The sequence below is a fragment of the Manis javanica genome, chromosome 4 (genome assembly GCF_040802235.1).
Source record: "Manis javanica isolate MJ-LG chromosome 4, MJ_LKY, whole genome shotgun sequence".
Taxonomy (NCBI): domain Eukaryota; kingdom Metazoa; phylum Chordata; class Mammalia; order Pholidota; family Manidae; genus Manis; species Manis javanica.
This window is the reverse complement of record NC_133159.1, coordinates 166367635-166381357: the sequence shown is the minus strand read 5'-3', so window position 1 is coordinate 166381357 and position 13723 is coordinate 166367635. Positions and strand designations below refer to the sequence as shown.

General features: G+C 43.5%; 1 protein-coding gene across 3 annotated transcripts in view; it reads left to right on the top strand.

Moving 5' to 3' along the window:
- Nucleotides 1-5539: 5539 nt before the first annotated feature.
- The window catches only part of GJC1 (gap junction protein gamma 1), a 30348-nt gene continuing 22164 nt past the window's right edge, over nucleotides 5540-13723 (top strand). The window contains exon 1 of one of the 3 annotated variants that reach the window (XM_017670997.3): nucleotides 5540-5757. The gene's annotated coding sequence lies outside the window, so the exon portion shown is untranslated. Of the gene's footprint in view, nucleotides 5758-5783; nucleotides 6303-6368; nucleotides 6752-13723 lie in introns of those variants that run through there. The other 2 variants (XM_017670998.3, XM_017670999.3) reach the window with 2 other exon arrangements.

Genomic DNA, 13723 nt, shown 5'->3' with positions numbered 1-13723 from the left:
AAATGGCAGTGTCAAGATCTGAATCATAGGGTAGCCTGGCTCCAAAGTTTGTACTTCTTGCCTGCTTCCCAGGGAGTTGGCCAAATTGAAACCCTCTTAGACTGAAGCCTAGGAATCTGAACTGTGGCACCCTTCATAGGAGAAGAAAAAGAATGTACCCTCTTGCTAACAAATGGAGAAAGATCAGGATGCACTAAGGAATCCCAATCCATCCCAGGCCTTTGTTCCTTCCCTAGACTACTCAGCCCTGTTCATCTATCCAAAAGGGGCTTTTCAGCACTGGAAATTTGTCCAGCAGCTGATTCTCTTTTCTCTCCCTAGCACTCCCTGATCTAGGAGGAGACCCAGGGTCACAATAACTCCCCAGGGCCCTCACATATCCCCAGCGTCCATGGGAACTCTCCTCCCAGTCATTCACATACACTCCACTGTGCTGCCCTTCCCAGTCCCAGCAGTGGCTGAATTCTCAAGAGATGGATGGTGTAGGCCAGAGGTGGGGAAATGGAAATGTCTGGTTGAGACAGAACAAGAATCAGAATCAACTCCAAGCCTTTTAAGAACAGGCCAAGCTGCGGAAGTGAACTTTAACTTCTCCCTGTTGAGACAATGTTGATGTTCCCACAGCATCTCAGCCCAAAACAGAATACTAATACATGTAGTTGCCATGACTTACTGAGCACCTGTGGGGCAAGAAGTGTGCTGATCACTTTAAGTACATTATTTTATTTGATCCTCATAACTGTGATATAGGTGGTATATGAAAAACTGAAGATTGTGTAAAATGTCTTATTCAAGGTCCCAGTGACAGAAAAAAGGACCAGACTTCTAACTATTCCTAAAATCAAATCTCACTATTCTAGACTAATGGCAGAATGACTTTAAAGTGGAAGAAAGTCTTGAAATAGAAGAAAAAAAACCCTGCTTTTTATTTCAAAACCTCTAAGGACACACAGTAACTAATAGTTGAAGGAACAGATTTATGTAGAGTCCTATTTTAGTGAACAGATAAGATAAAATAATGACATTTTTAATAGCATGCCAAGTCTAATAATTATTTAGAGTTAAGCATTTCTGCATTAGCAATTTGTTTAATAAATCTCTCTCTTCCAAATCAGGTCATACTAATAAATTCTAACTTACAGGGGTCTACATGAATGACGCAGACTGACAATGAATCCAGAGTGTGGGCCAGAATCAGACATGGGGTCAGCTTCTGGACTGACCACTCTCTAAATACTTGGTCTTAGGCCATTCAGCCTTTTTTGAGCCTATGTCATTGTCTATAAAATGGAGGTGGCATCTATCCACAGGATCATTATAAGGGTTAAATAAGATGATTTAGAATTCCTCTGCACACTGCCTGCTTCTCTTCCCCAAGAATGAGCAAGTGGTAGGGAATGGCTGTCAGGCTTGGAGACAAGTGGGAAGTCCCTGCCAACATGAGGGAAGATTACCATGTTCTGGGTGGTCTCAGATTCACACAGCATACCCTTTCTAGCCCCTCTCCAACCCCTTCCTCCTGGCTGGGTTCTCTGTATTGTACTGGGGAGGAGACGGTGGGGGGGGTGGGGGTGGCAGACAGGACTTGATGCCCTACACAATCTAAGGCACCACTGTGCTATATATAGCCCAAGGGAGCTGAATGACCAGACAGGGAAGGGAGAGACGTGCAGCTTTTGCCTTGAGCTGAGGAGTGCTGTGAGTGAGCAGATGCTGAATAAAAAACCAGACCAGCAGAGGACACTGGAGTTGGGGTTGGAATGGGAAGGACTCAGGCTAAAGGGCTGGGGGGAATCACCAGGGAGAAAGTCTTAGTGCATATAGTAGTGTCTCTGGGACTCAAGGGGGAAGGAGAATAACTGGATTAAAGGTGGCTGGCAAGGTGGGTAGAGGAGAAAAGGCAGGGCAGTGGAAGTTTCCAGATGACATGAAGAGGCTGAGGCAGCCTCTAGAAGATGTCTGGGGGTTGGGGGGTGGGACATCCCTCTCCTAAAAATGGGCACTGGGTTTCAACGACCTTGCAGCATTTGTCCAAGGACAACCCCAAGAGCCACAGGCTTGGGGCCAGGAAAGTGCCCACTAATCTTTCTGGGGAGACTACTCACATACTTACAAAGGTTCTAAGAGGGTTTGGATAATGGTGATTGGAAGGCTGAATTAGACTGTAATGATGCAAACACAGAATTGTGTCTCATTGAGGGAACGATTCAGAGCTGTAGAAGATATCAGTAGGGATCCCAGTCAGATGATGAGTGGGTGCTCCAGAGATTCGAAGTATTTTGCTGAAGTCCTTGTTTTGGGTGCTTTTGAATACCCAAATTGCCCAGCTTCCTCTGAAGCACACACCACAAAGTTTAGGCACTTTACATATTTTATTTGATCTCGACAACAACCTCAACAGGTAGATCTCATCCCCATTTTACAGATGAGGGAAACCAAGGCTCAGAGAGGTTCAATAACAGCCAGACCACACAGCAGGTAAATGGCTGAGCTATCCAACCAATAACCACTGTAGACCACTCTGTAATAGAAAATTAATAACATACTAACCATAATAATATGGTTTCATGTACATTTCACCATCACATTCTCACACGATCTTAGAAATAGAGGTAAATGAGGGCAAACAGTTGGGCAGAGCAAACCCAGAGCTTCCCGATACTCTCAGACCATGCCCCAACCCCACTGCTCCTCCCCAAAGCAGGGTAAGTCCTGAGTCAGCGCACTGTGTTCTGGGCGTGTCCAAAAGTCCTTGGCTGGTGGGTGGTACCAGAGAAGGACACTGCATCTCCCAGACCCTTCTCCCCACCCCCAACTCGTGACCAAACTTCACCTACCTCTCATTTGCAAGTAAATCGACCTTAATTTAAAATCCAGCATTTATACACAGGAAACTGCTAACCAGGTTCCGGGGAACACTGGTGGAGGCTCATCTTACTTTACTGTTTCTCCTGTGCAACTTGTATTACCTACTCAAAAAAGTTTTAACAGAAAAATCGGCTTCAGTCATCATCTCTGGGGTAGGAAGGAGTATAATGTGTCCCACAGGTTAACCGAAACTGCTGGGGATTATGGGGAGAGGGGGTTGTGCTACTAATATCCCCTCCCATTAACATTTGTAATCAGAGCTTCTTTAACAATTCTACTTTATCTGGCCAGTCTGGGGCAGGCAAGATTTCCTGTTGCCAGATCCTACCTCTCTGAAGCTCAGCTCCCATCCCCCAGGACATAAGAATCTGCTCTGAGTTTACCAGCCAACTGGGGACCCTGGAAAATGTGTAATGGAAATAGTGACACACTGCAGTCTTCAAGTTGACCCTACAGTTCCCAAACCACAGAGCCCCAGGGTGATTCTCAAGTTTTCAAACAGGGTTTTGATCCTTTCCTGCCTGGGCCCCATGTGAATAAAAAGTGATGTGGTTCTCACAGCACCCAGCTCCACCATTCCCTGCCAGAGGCTGGAAATCAGACCCATTTCCCTGTTTAACATGTGGGGCTTTCTTCTTCCTTCCCTCCAGCAACCTGTCTTTGTGCTACTAATGGTGAGCCTTCCTTCACTCATTCACTCTCCATATACTTGTTCAGCACCTACTGTGTGCTGGGCTCTGCTCTGGGAGCTGGGATGCAGCAGCCCTGCCTTTAGGGAGCTCACTATTCTAGTGGTTCCCTGGTGAATACCAGGACCAGAGATCCTCTGGCTTAGGTTGCTTAGGTGTTTCCCCACCCATAACTGGATTAAAGGTGGCTGGCAAGGTGGGCAGAGGAGAAAAAGAAGAGCCCTGACTAGGAGTTAAGAGACTTTGGTTATATTTTTGTCTTTTTTTAGCTATCTGATGGTAAAACTTAGCTTCCTTGGGTTTCATTATTTTCATCTTTGAAAGGATGTTCTGCCAGAAGAGAGATGGGGCTGCAGGCTTGGTAGTAGGGTAACAAATACAGAAAGTGTGTTATTCCCAATCTCATGAAGCACTGGGCAGTGCTAAAAGATGGGAAGCCTTCCCTGGCAGGTTCATCCATGAATTTAGAGGAAAATAATACCTAGTGAACATTTGACTATATATATTATTTTTATATATTACATATTATATAATACATATTTGTTTACATATTATTTATGTATTATACATACATATATAATCAAGTATTTTAATACAGTTTAAAATTTTTAACTGAAGTCTTAATGCCACACTTAAGTGCCCTATCAAAAGTGTCCAGCTCAGATGTGGCAACTGAACACATACATCTGTGTATTCAGCATCAGGGTCAAGAATAAAACGGGTCCAGCCCCCCAGAAGACCCCTTATGCTCCCTTCCAGTAACTGTTCTTCCTCCAAGATAACCAACCACTACCCTTCTAACAGCACAGATTAGTTTCCCTGTTTATGAGCTTATGTAAATGCAGTTTTGTGAGATTCTCCTAGATTGTGTGTAATTTTAGAGTGCTCATTCCCGTTGCTGCATAATATACCATTTTTGTGTGTGAATTAATTTTGTGAATATAGCATTTTATCTACTCTTTCTATGGTTAATGGGTATTTTAGGTAGTTACCAATTTTTTGGCTATCACAAATAGTGCTGCTATGAATACTCTAGTATATGTATTTTGGTGAACATTTGTACACATTTCTGTGGAATAAGAGTCCATTGCATTTATAGGCTCAGCTTTAGTAGATATTGCCAGTTTTCCAAAGTGATTTGTACCAGTTTACACGTGCACTAGCAGGATGTTAGTTTTAATATTTTAACTAGCATGTACAATGATGCTGTCTCCTGTGTTATTTTAGTTGACGTGTTCTTTACTCATTTTCATATATGTACAGGGTTTTCACACTTGTTATTTTAAACTCATTAGTAGACAGGTAATGCGATAGTGGGCTGGGAGGGACTGGGGCATGGTAAGTATTGGGGAAGGAGAATAAACACAGAAGCCAAGCAGATAATGAAAATGATTCAAACAGGCTGAGGTGGGACAGTGCCTGCCCTGGATGAGCAAACGTTACTGAGAAGTAAGCTGCCATGTGAAAATAATGACTCAAAGCGAGCAAGTATTTTTACTTTTTTGAGAGAAGCTAAATATGGATTTTTTAAATTCAGCAATCAATTCTCATTTTTGGAGAATGTTGTATTGGCCAAACAAAACCTTGTCAGTGGTCTAGAAGCCCAGTCCTCAAGTCTTTAACCTCTGAACTGGCCTGTTAGGGCCTGGCTTTCCAGGCGGAGGTGTTTGACCTGTAGCTAGTCACCTCACTTGTTAGAGATTAATTTCCTCTCTGGTCAAAAGGGTAAAATAAAAGTCCATCCTTCTGCAGAGTGATGGTCAAATGAAATAATTGAGTACAGGAGTTGTTACTCTTCAAAGCACACTCCCATCTCCTCAGCGCGCCCTCGTTGTTATGCATGGACTCACCCTACCTCAAGTATTTGTGGACTTTTCAGATTCCAAGAGGCAGACTGGAGAGTCCATGCATATAAATTTTGAGGAAGTCCTTTGAATGGGATCCTACTGGGATGCAAGGGGTTAAGAGGAAACGGCCAATTAGGGTCTTGCTAATCCGAGAAGCCCAGGACCTCAAAAGTATCTAGAACGTCACTTCATACGACAACTCAAAGGACCTAGGATGGTTAACCGAACGAGGGCCAGTAGGATCCTCGAGTAACTGTTGGGCATCAGCATCCTTAGCTTACTTTGTACCAAGGCCTTGGCCGAGTGCACAGAAGACAGCTCCCCGGCTCGCTGGACCAACCCAGGATACCCAGGTAAGGCGTGTCCTCACGGCGTCGTTAGCAGTCAGCTCAAAGTGAAGCACTCCCGCGGAAGACGCCTGTCCCGAGAGTCAAGTTGGAGGAATGAATTGTTCCGGAGGCGAGGTCTGCGCCCACGCCGGCCCGGACTCCACGCGGGTGGGTCCGACACGCGTCACCCCTCCGCAGCGTCCAGGACCTCTCGGCAGCGCGCGCGATCCCTACCGCGGAAAGTTGGACGCTCGCGCGCTCCGAGGCGCCCCCTCCCAACGCAGCGCCACGTGCCGCGCGCCCGCTGCTCCCAGGCCGCGGCGGGACCCCCCGCCCCCACCGCGGCGCGTAGTGCGCACGCGCCTCCCCGCGGGTCCGGGCGGCGGGAGCGGCGGGCGGCGGCGGCGGGAGCTGCTTCGGCCTGTGCTGGAGACTGAAGCGAAGGCTGTGGCGGCGAAAAAGGAGCGGCGAGGGCGAAGGCGATGGCGACACGGGGCACATGAGGCGGCGGCCGGCGGGACGGGCTGAGGCCCGGCGGAGGAGGCGGCTCCGGGGCAACACGCCGCCGGGTGAGGGGCGGCGCAGGGCTGGCTGGGGAGAAGCGGGCAAGGGGAGGGGCCGAGGGGCAACGAGAGAACTTGTGCGGAGGCCCGAGAGGGGCCCGGGAGCCCGGGGAAGAGTGCGGCCAGGCGCCGGCGGAAGGGAGAGGGACCTGCCGAGGGTTCCCGCCGAGCCCCGAGGGACGTCGCAATCCCGCTGCCCACGGCGCGACCTCCCCCATTGTCCCCAGGCGCGCGGTTCCCAAATTGGGAGGGAAACGGCCCGCGGGTGGACCCGGGCCGCAGCGGCCGCGCCGTGCGGGCGGGGAGCCCGTAGGTCCGTGGGCGCGTCTTCGGCGGTGCTCCCCACTCCTCCGGGCGGTTAGGGGCGCAGGGCCGCCCCTCGCTGCCGGGGCGCTTCGCGGGCTCGTCTTTGTCTCCCGATGCCCGGCGCCTGACATCTCTCCGGACGGCGAGCGGTTGGTTTGACTTCTTCTAACCTCGCTGCCAGGACTCCTGCCTCCCGTCGATGTTTCAGAGATTTAGTTCAAGGGCTGGAAGCGTGGACGAGGAAATGAGATTAGTCGTCTCATGATTAACACGTTTTCTTCACTTAAAGTGATTTTTTTTCCACTTAGTGAAATTTAGAACTGTTGTTTTGTTTTGATCTTTTGTTTTTCTTCTTAAATCTCCAGATTCGAAATTCAAAGAAGGCGCTAACGCTGTGATTTTGTAGCCAGTTGTGTGGTTGGTGGCTGCGTTTGGAGCTTTGAGTTGAAAAGATTTGCGTGACTGTGGTTTGGAATTTGGGTTTTGTTTTGGAGTTTTTCTTTGCTATTTCTAAGATTGGGATTACTTTTTCTTTGCAAATGGGAGAGTCTGGTTTTATCATTTAAAGGAATTTTTGTTCATTGAGAACCTGCAGTGGCACAGTTTGCACGCCTTATTCTGTTGGCCTCAAGGTTGCACTTTGTGGAGTTGTTAGGTTAGAGTGAGTTCTGGATAAGCGTTATCTTCTATGCCTTGTTAATCTAAAATTATTATACGTTCGTGTTGTATATATTTCAAGTGAGTATCAAGGAAAGCGCTGTAAAAATCAAGCTGTATAAATGAAAGGGATTTTAATTCCTTATACATGGAGAGCAGCATTTCTCAAATACGTCAATATTTGTAGAAAAAGAGACTAATAATGTAATTTCGGGATCAGATCCTTTACCTCCTAAGGAGGGTTTAGGTATTATTCAGAATAAGATGCAGAAAAATAAACTTAATTCCAGAGCTTCTGACCTTTGCTGTGGGGTTTGGGGGATGTTTTGTTCTTTGTTTTTTATTTATTTAGCATAGAGTTGTATATCGCAGTTGCTTTGGATTTGAGTGCTTTAAAATGGCATAACTGAAGAAACATGAACTGTTTTGGGTAAAAGGTAAAAGCTTTGGAAAATTAATCTGTCTTAGTGTTTGCTAGATCTTTATGAGGAGAGTATTGCAGACAGGACATTTTGAGAGAATACATAGAAGTTATGTGGATATGGAAGTTCTCCTATAATTTATCCCGATCTGTAATGGTTTAATATTACTACTTTAAGTTGTTGGGCACTTTTCCAAAGCATTTCAAACATCATTTCAAAAGTTAACACTTTCAGCGTCTTTTTAGTTTGTGTGACTTTAAAATTGGTTTTCTGCTTGTAAGGTAGCCGCCATGATGCTCTTAAAAAGGAGCAAAGGACCCAATAACTTTCGATGTGTTAGTAATTCATAAAGGTAGAATTGAATTTAAGCCTTTAATCGGAAGGATTTAACCTTACCATGATAGGATAGGAAGTTAACCTATCATCAGCTTTTTCCCTTAATAAGAATTTTTTATTCCTATTTCACAGTTATATAAAGTAGCCTAAGGGAAGGGATACAGGGTCTGTCTCTGATTAGCTGCACCCCACCAAACCCCACTCCAGCTCCAGCTCATCAATTCAGTAATTGGGATCCTAGAATACAAATATATAATTAAAATCCAGAGCATCATTCTCTACACATAGTTTGTTCCATGCTGATAGCAAAATGAGAAGTTCCACAAAGCTGTGGTTTTTTAATTTGAAGCTCCACATTTCAAAATAAATTAATATTCCTTAAAAAAATTTAATTTGGATAGTTAAGTGCAACTGGGGGTATAATAACTTCTGAACTAGTGCTTTTCTTGTAGCATAGAAATGTGTGACTCCTATCTAAAATATCAGACAGAAATTTAGGCAAAGAAAAATGGAATTACTTTTCAATTTTTTTGCTTTTATAGACCATTTTCTTTGAGAATATTATACATATAAAACAGATTTTAGCTGACATCATTATCCTGAAAATTATACAGAGAATATAATTCTTAACTGTTAATACAGCTAAATGCCAACAGTTGTTTTTCAGACTGGTGAGTTTAGTTTTTGTGGAAGTAAGGACCTATTCTGTTAAATCTGAGCATTGCTATTCTACAACTCTCAAGAATCGATGACTAGACATTCAGCACTGGCTGGTGTACATACTTGAGTTTTGCAAACACTGCAGTGGCTGACAGCACTCGGGTTTATCATTCAGATCTGTGGAATGTGTTGCCCAAAGGATTTTCCCCTTAAGGATGAGATCTCTTTGCAGATAGCATTTTATTTCTAAAGGAAGTAAGTGTTCTGTGGAATGAGAAGAGCCCTCAGTTAAAGCTTGTTCTGAAAAAACTGCTGTGGTAGCAGCACAATTTGCACAAAAGTGTTCTGGTGCCATTCTTTCATTCAGTGATTTTTTTTTTTGGTCAGGTACTTAATGTTGGGCACGGAACTAGATGCTAAAGATTCAAAGATAAATACTCTGGTTTTTGCTCTTAGAATACTTATAGTTTAACATGCTTAAAAAGGTTTAGCAATCTAGAAATTATCTAAAATCTTTAAAACAAAAGAAATGTATAAGATTTCCCAGTAAGTTTTTGTTTTTTTACTATAGAAACTGAATAAACTTCATACATCACTGATTTCTAAACTGTGTTCAAGTCTCATAGTTACAAAGATTGTTTTCATCTACATCTTGTAGGATTTATCAGTTTTAACTGAATTTATTGTTACTTAACTGAGTTACAACATTTATTTTGGGAATATTCAGTGTAAAGTGGATCTGGACTCTATTTGGGGGGAATTCCCTTTGACTAATTCTTGGACCTCTAAGTCCTAATGCCCATCCAGAATGGCTGTTCCTTCAGGTTCCCCCCCTCCCCCTCCCCCGCTTCCTCCAACTCCTCTGGTAGACCAGATCTTTAACTGATGGTCTGTTCTAAGTCTTGGTCCTTAGTCTTCTTCCTTTCAGCTCACTCTAATGTTATCCATTCTGTGGCTTCAGTTAACCATATACATTTTGAATATTCCCAAATTTTTGTCTGTGGTTGAAAGGAAAGGAGCGACACATAGCAGCAATTCACCGGAGAGTTCCGCTTTATTAGGGAAAGGTGCTGGGTTATATAGGAGGGGGCATGAATTGATTGAGGTGTCACTTCTACGGGGCTGGTGGCTGTTGGCTAGGTGCTGGGATTGGGAGGGGGGCGAGAGGTGATTGGGCTTCAGGTGGCGCCGGCGGGAACTGAGGACCCCGAAGAGAAGCCGTAAGTTTGCCATCTTACTGGTGGGGACCCTTCATTCACTACTCTTCGTTACAGCTCATTCAGGACACCACCATCTTTCTCAACCACACCCTTAACACAGCCAGTTGTTTCTTGTGCGCATCACTACAGCGCCCACTGCTGGCTGCCGTGCCCCTTAATATTTCCAACTACTCCTTCCATGCAGAAAGACAACCCCTCTGCCCCCTGGCAGACATACCCCTATGGGAACCAGAATACGCAGATAATCTCACCATCCACCACTGTGTAAGCCCAACTCCACCCCCCCTCCAGTGCACTTCACTGCCTCTCTATCTACACCCCTACCTCCAGCTCTAAGACTTTTACGCAACCGGGACACTTCTTTTAGTGTAATAGCAGTCTTTTCAACTCACTGCCTCTCAACTCCGATACACCCTGCATTCTCGTCACCCTAATCCCACAGTTAACACTTTACAGCATGGCAGAATTTCTTGAGCTCCAACCTCCCTTGCCCTCGCGCACAAAAAGAGCTGCTTTCCTTCCCATCATGGTCAGTAGCTCTTTGATCACCTCAGCCATTGGGGCAGGGTTTTCGGGAGAAGCCTTGGGTCACTCTCTATAGGCAGTTAGAGATCTCAACGCCAAACTTGAGGGAGCCCTGACATCCACTGCCGATTCTCTAGCCTCTCTCCAAAGACAGGTCACTTCGCTAGCTAAAGTCACCCTTCAAAACCGGCGGGCCCTAGATCTGCTTACAGCCGAGAAGGGCGGCACCTGCGTCTTCCTCTGGGAAGAGTGCTGCTATTACATCAACGAATCTGGCATTGTAGAAACTGACATTACCAAACTCACCGACCTTGCCTCCAGTCTCCACTCTGCTTCCAATTCCAACCCATTCTCGTCAATACTAACAAACCCCCTCCTCACCTGGCTCTGGCCCATTGCAGGCCCCATAATAATCATTCTTCTCGCCTGTCTCTTCTTACCCTGTATAATAAAGTTCATCAAATCCCAAGTCGGAAAAATCTCTAATCAAGCTTTCTACCAGCTTTTACTCAGGAACTACCAGCTTCTGGCCACAGAAGATCCCTCACCCTCACGTGACCTCCTCACCACACGCTGAGATGGACCCCTCTCTCCACTGGAAACTGTTCCTGGAAACAATAGCCGCAGACGCCTGGCTCCTGACACCCATATCCTCTTGGCCAACCTATGGTTACAGGGAACCTTCATTGATTTCCAAACCTGAAGAAGTCCACATCTACTCGTCCTTACTGTGGGGAGTCCTATCAACCCTTTCCTCCCAATCCTCAAGCCCTCACTCCCTTCTCCGCCCCTGTTCAGCAGGAAGCAGCCAGAGAGAAAGCAACGTCCACAAACCCATAGAGGAGAAAGGGGGGAATGAAGGGTCCCCACCAGTAAGATGGCAAACTTCCGGCTTCTCTTCGGGGTCCTCAGTTCCCGCAGGCGCCACCTGAAGCCCAATCACCTCTCGCCCCCCTCCCAATCCCAGCACCTAGCCAACAGCCACCAGCCCCGTAGAAGTGACACCTCAATCAATTCATGCCCCCTCCTATATAACCCAGCACCTTTCCCTAATAAAGGGGAACTCTCCGGTGAATTGCTATGTGTTGCTCCTTTCCTTTCAGTGGTTAAGACACCTTTTCTGTTTCCATCTGCCTGCTCAATTTAGATAGTTCTTTAAATTGAATTGCCCAGACCAAACTCTTGATCTTGGCTCCAAACTTAGACCTTCACTGTACCATTTCATTTAAGTAGTTCTATCAACAATTTACTGAAGCCAGACTTTTGCAGTTTTCTCCACCTCTACTCTTCTCATCCTAGTCAGGCCACCTTTTCCTAAGTCCTCCTTACCAGAGGTAACCACCAACTTGAATTTATTGTGTGTTGCTTTTGTGTTAATTGGTCTTACATGACAGTATAGTACTAGGTCCTTAGTAAATATTTACTGATGTGAACTTACTAATAGCCATGGCCTAATCAGTCTTATGTCGTTCGAATAGACCAGATATACAGTGTTCACCTATGGTATAGTATGCACATGGTATAGTGTACAAAATTCTTACCTCTCAGGAAAGTAATGGCAGCTAGGCTTATTTGGGCAAGCTATCAGATGGAATAGAGAAATTAAGATAAGGTTTTTTCTTTCATATATTGTACTTAGGAATTTTAATTCCTTCACATTTGCTGAGCGAATGGTCAGTATAATTAATGTCCCAAGAAACTTAAACAGTTAAACATTAACACTGGTGTTGACAGTTTTATACTTGAGTGTTTCACTTTGTTGACTTTTTAAAACAATTGTTTGGAGTAGGTAATATATTAAGTAGTACAAAATCCTAAAGTATATAAAAGAGTATACAGTGAAAAGAAGTCTTCATTTATTCTCTTCTCTCACTTAAGTCACTAGTTTTTTTCTGCCAGAGCAACCATATACCACCATTTTTTGTGAATTCTGTAGATATCCATACACTCCATATTATCCCAGACACATACATAAGTAGTAGCATGCTATACACACAGTTCTACAGTCTTCATTTTCCACTAACACATCTTAGTTTGTTTCATATCATTACAGATAAAACTGTCTCATTCTTCTTGGTTACTATATCTGCTGTAAGACCTTTACTTGTCCTTTACCCAGTCCTTTACTGGTATACTTCTAAATTGTTTCCAGCCCATTATCAACAGTGCTGCAGTTAATGTTCTTGCACATTCTTTTGTATGTGAGCATATTTGTTAGATATTGGGAATGAGGATTGCTAGGTCAAAAGGCATGTGCATTTTCTATTTTATTGGGTATTCCTGTATGTCTCTTAAAGACGTTGTGCCAGTTTATCCCCCATCACTTCTTAATCTTTTCCAATTGAAAAGAATTACAAATGAAAGGTAGTATATTAATTTAATTTTAATTTTTAAGGTTTTAATCACATGGTATTGAATATCTTCTCACATTATATTTTTCTTCATGTCCATTTGTACATTTTTTACTTGGTGGTCTTTTTATTCTTGATCTTAGAGCTCTTTATAAATTAGCTATTTCTAAGAATTGCAAATAATTTTATCGTTTAGTGTCTCTTTTGAGTTGTATACAATTTTGTTTTGGGTTTTCTTTTGCTTTCCAGAAATTGTATCTTCTAGGATTGAATTTGTTGTTTCTTTCATTTGTCCTCTAGTTTCGTGTCATTTTAGAAACGTCTTTTCTGCTCAGATTAAGAAGAAAAGTCCATGTTTTCATCTTTTATTGTTTTATTTTTAATTTTAAATCTTAGATCCATATGGTTTAAAGATCCAACTTATTTTTAATTTTTTTCCAGATAGGTACCTATAGTAGTTCATTCATTGAATATTCCCTTTTTTTCCCATTGATTTAAAATGCCAACCCATCATACATTAAATTTCCATATGTATTTAGATCTTCTTGCCTTTCTATTCTGTTCCATTCTGTTCATCTTGTTGCCAATTTTATATTTTAAAATTATTATAGCTTTATAATGTATATCTAGAGAGCTTGTATGCTCTTGTTACTCTTCAGAAATTTCCCATTCTTACTATTTATTATTTCACATTAAATTTAGAATCAGTTTGGTCCCAAAGAAATCTTTTTGGCATTTTCAGAAATCAAATTTCATTACATTTTAGATTAGCTTAGGGATAACTAGTATCTTATAATGGCTTTTATATCCAAGAACATGGAATTATTTAAATCTTTGAAGTATTTTAATTCTTTCATGTTCTTTCATAAAGTATTTTTAAGTATTCTTCATTTAAATCTTGTATGTTTCTTGTTAGGCTTATTCCTAAGTATTTTGTCTACTTACTGCTA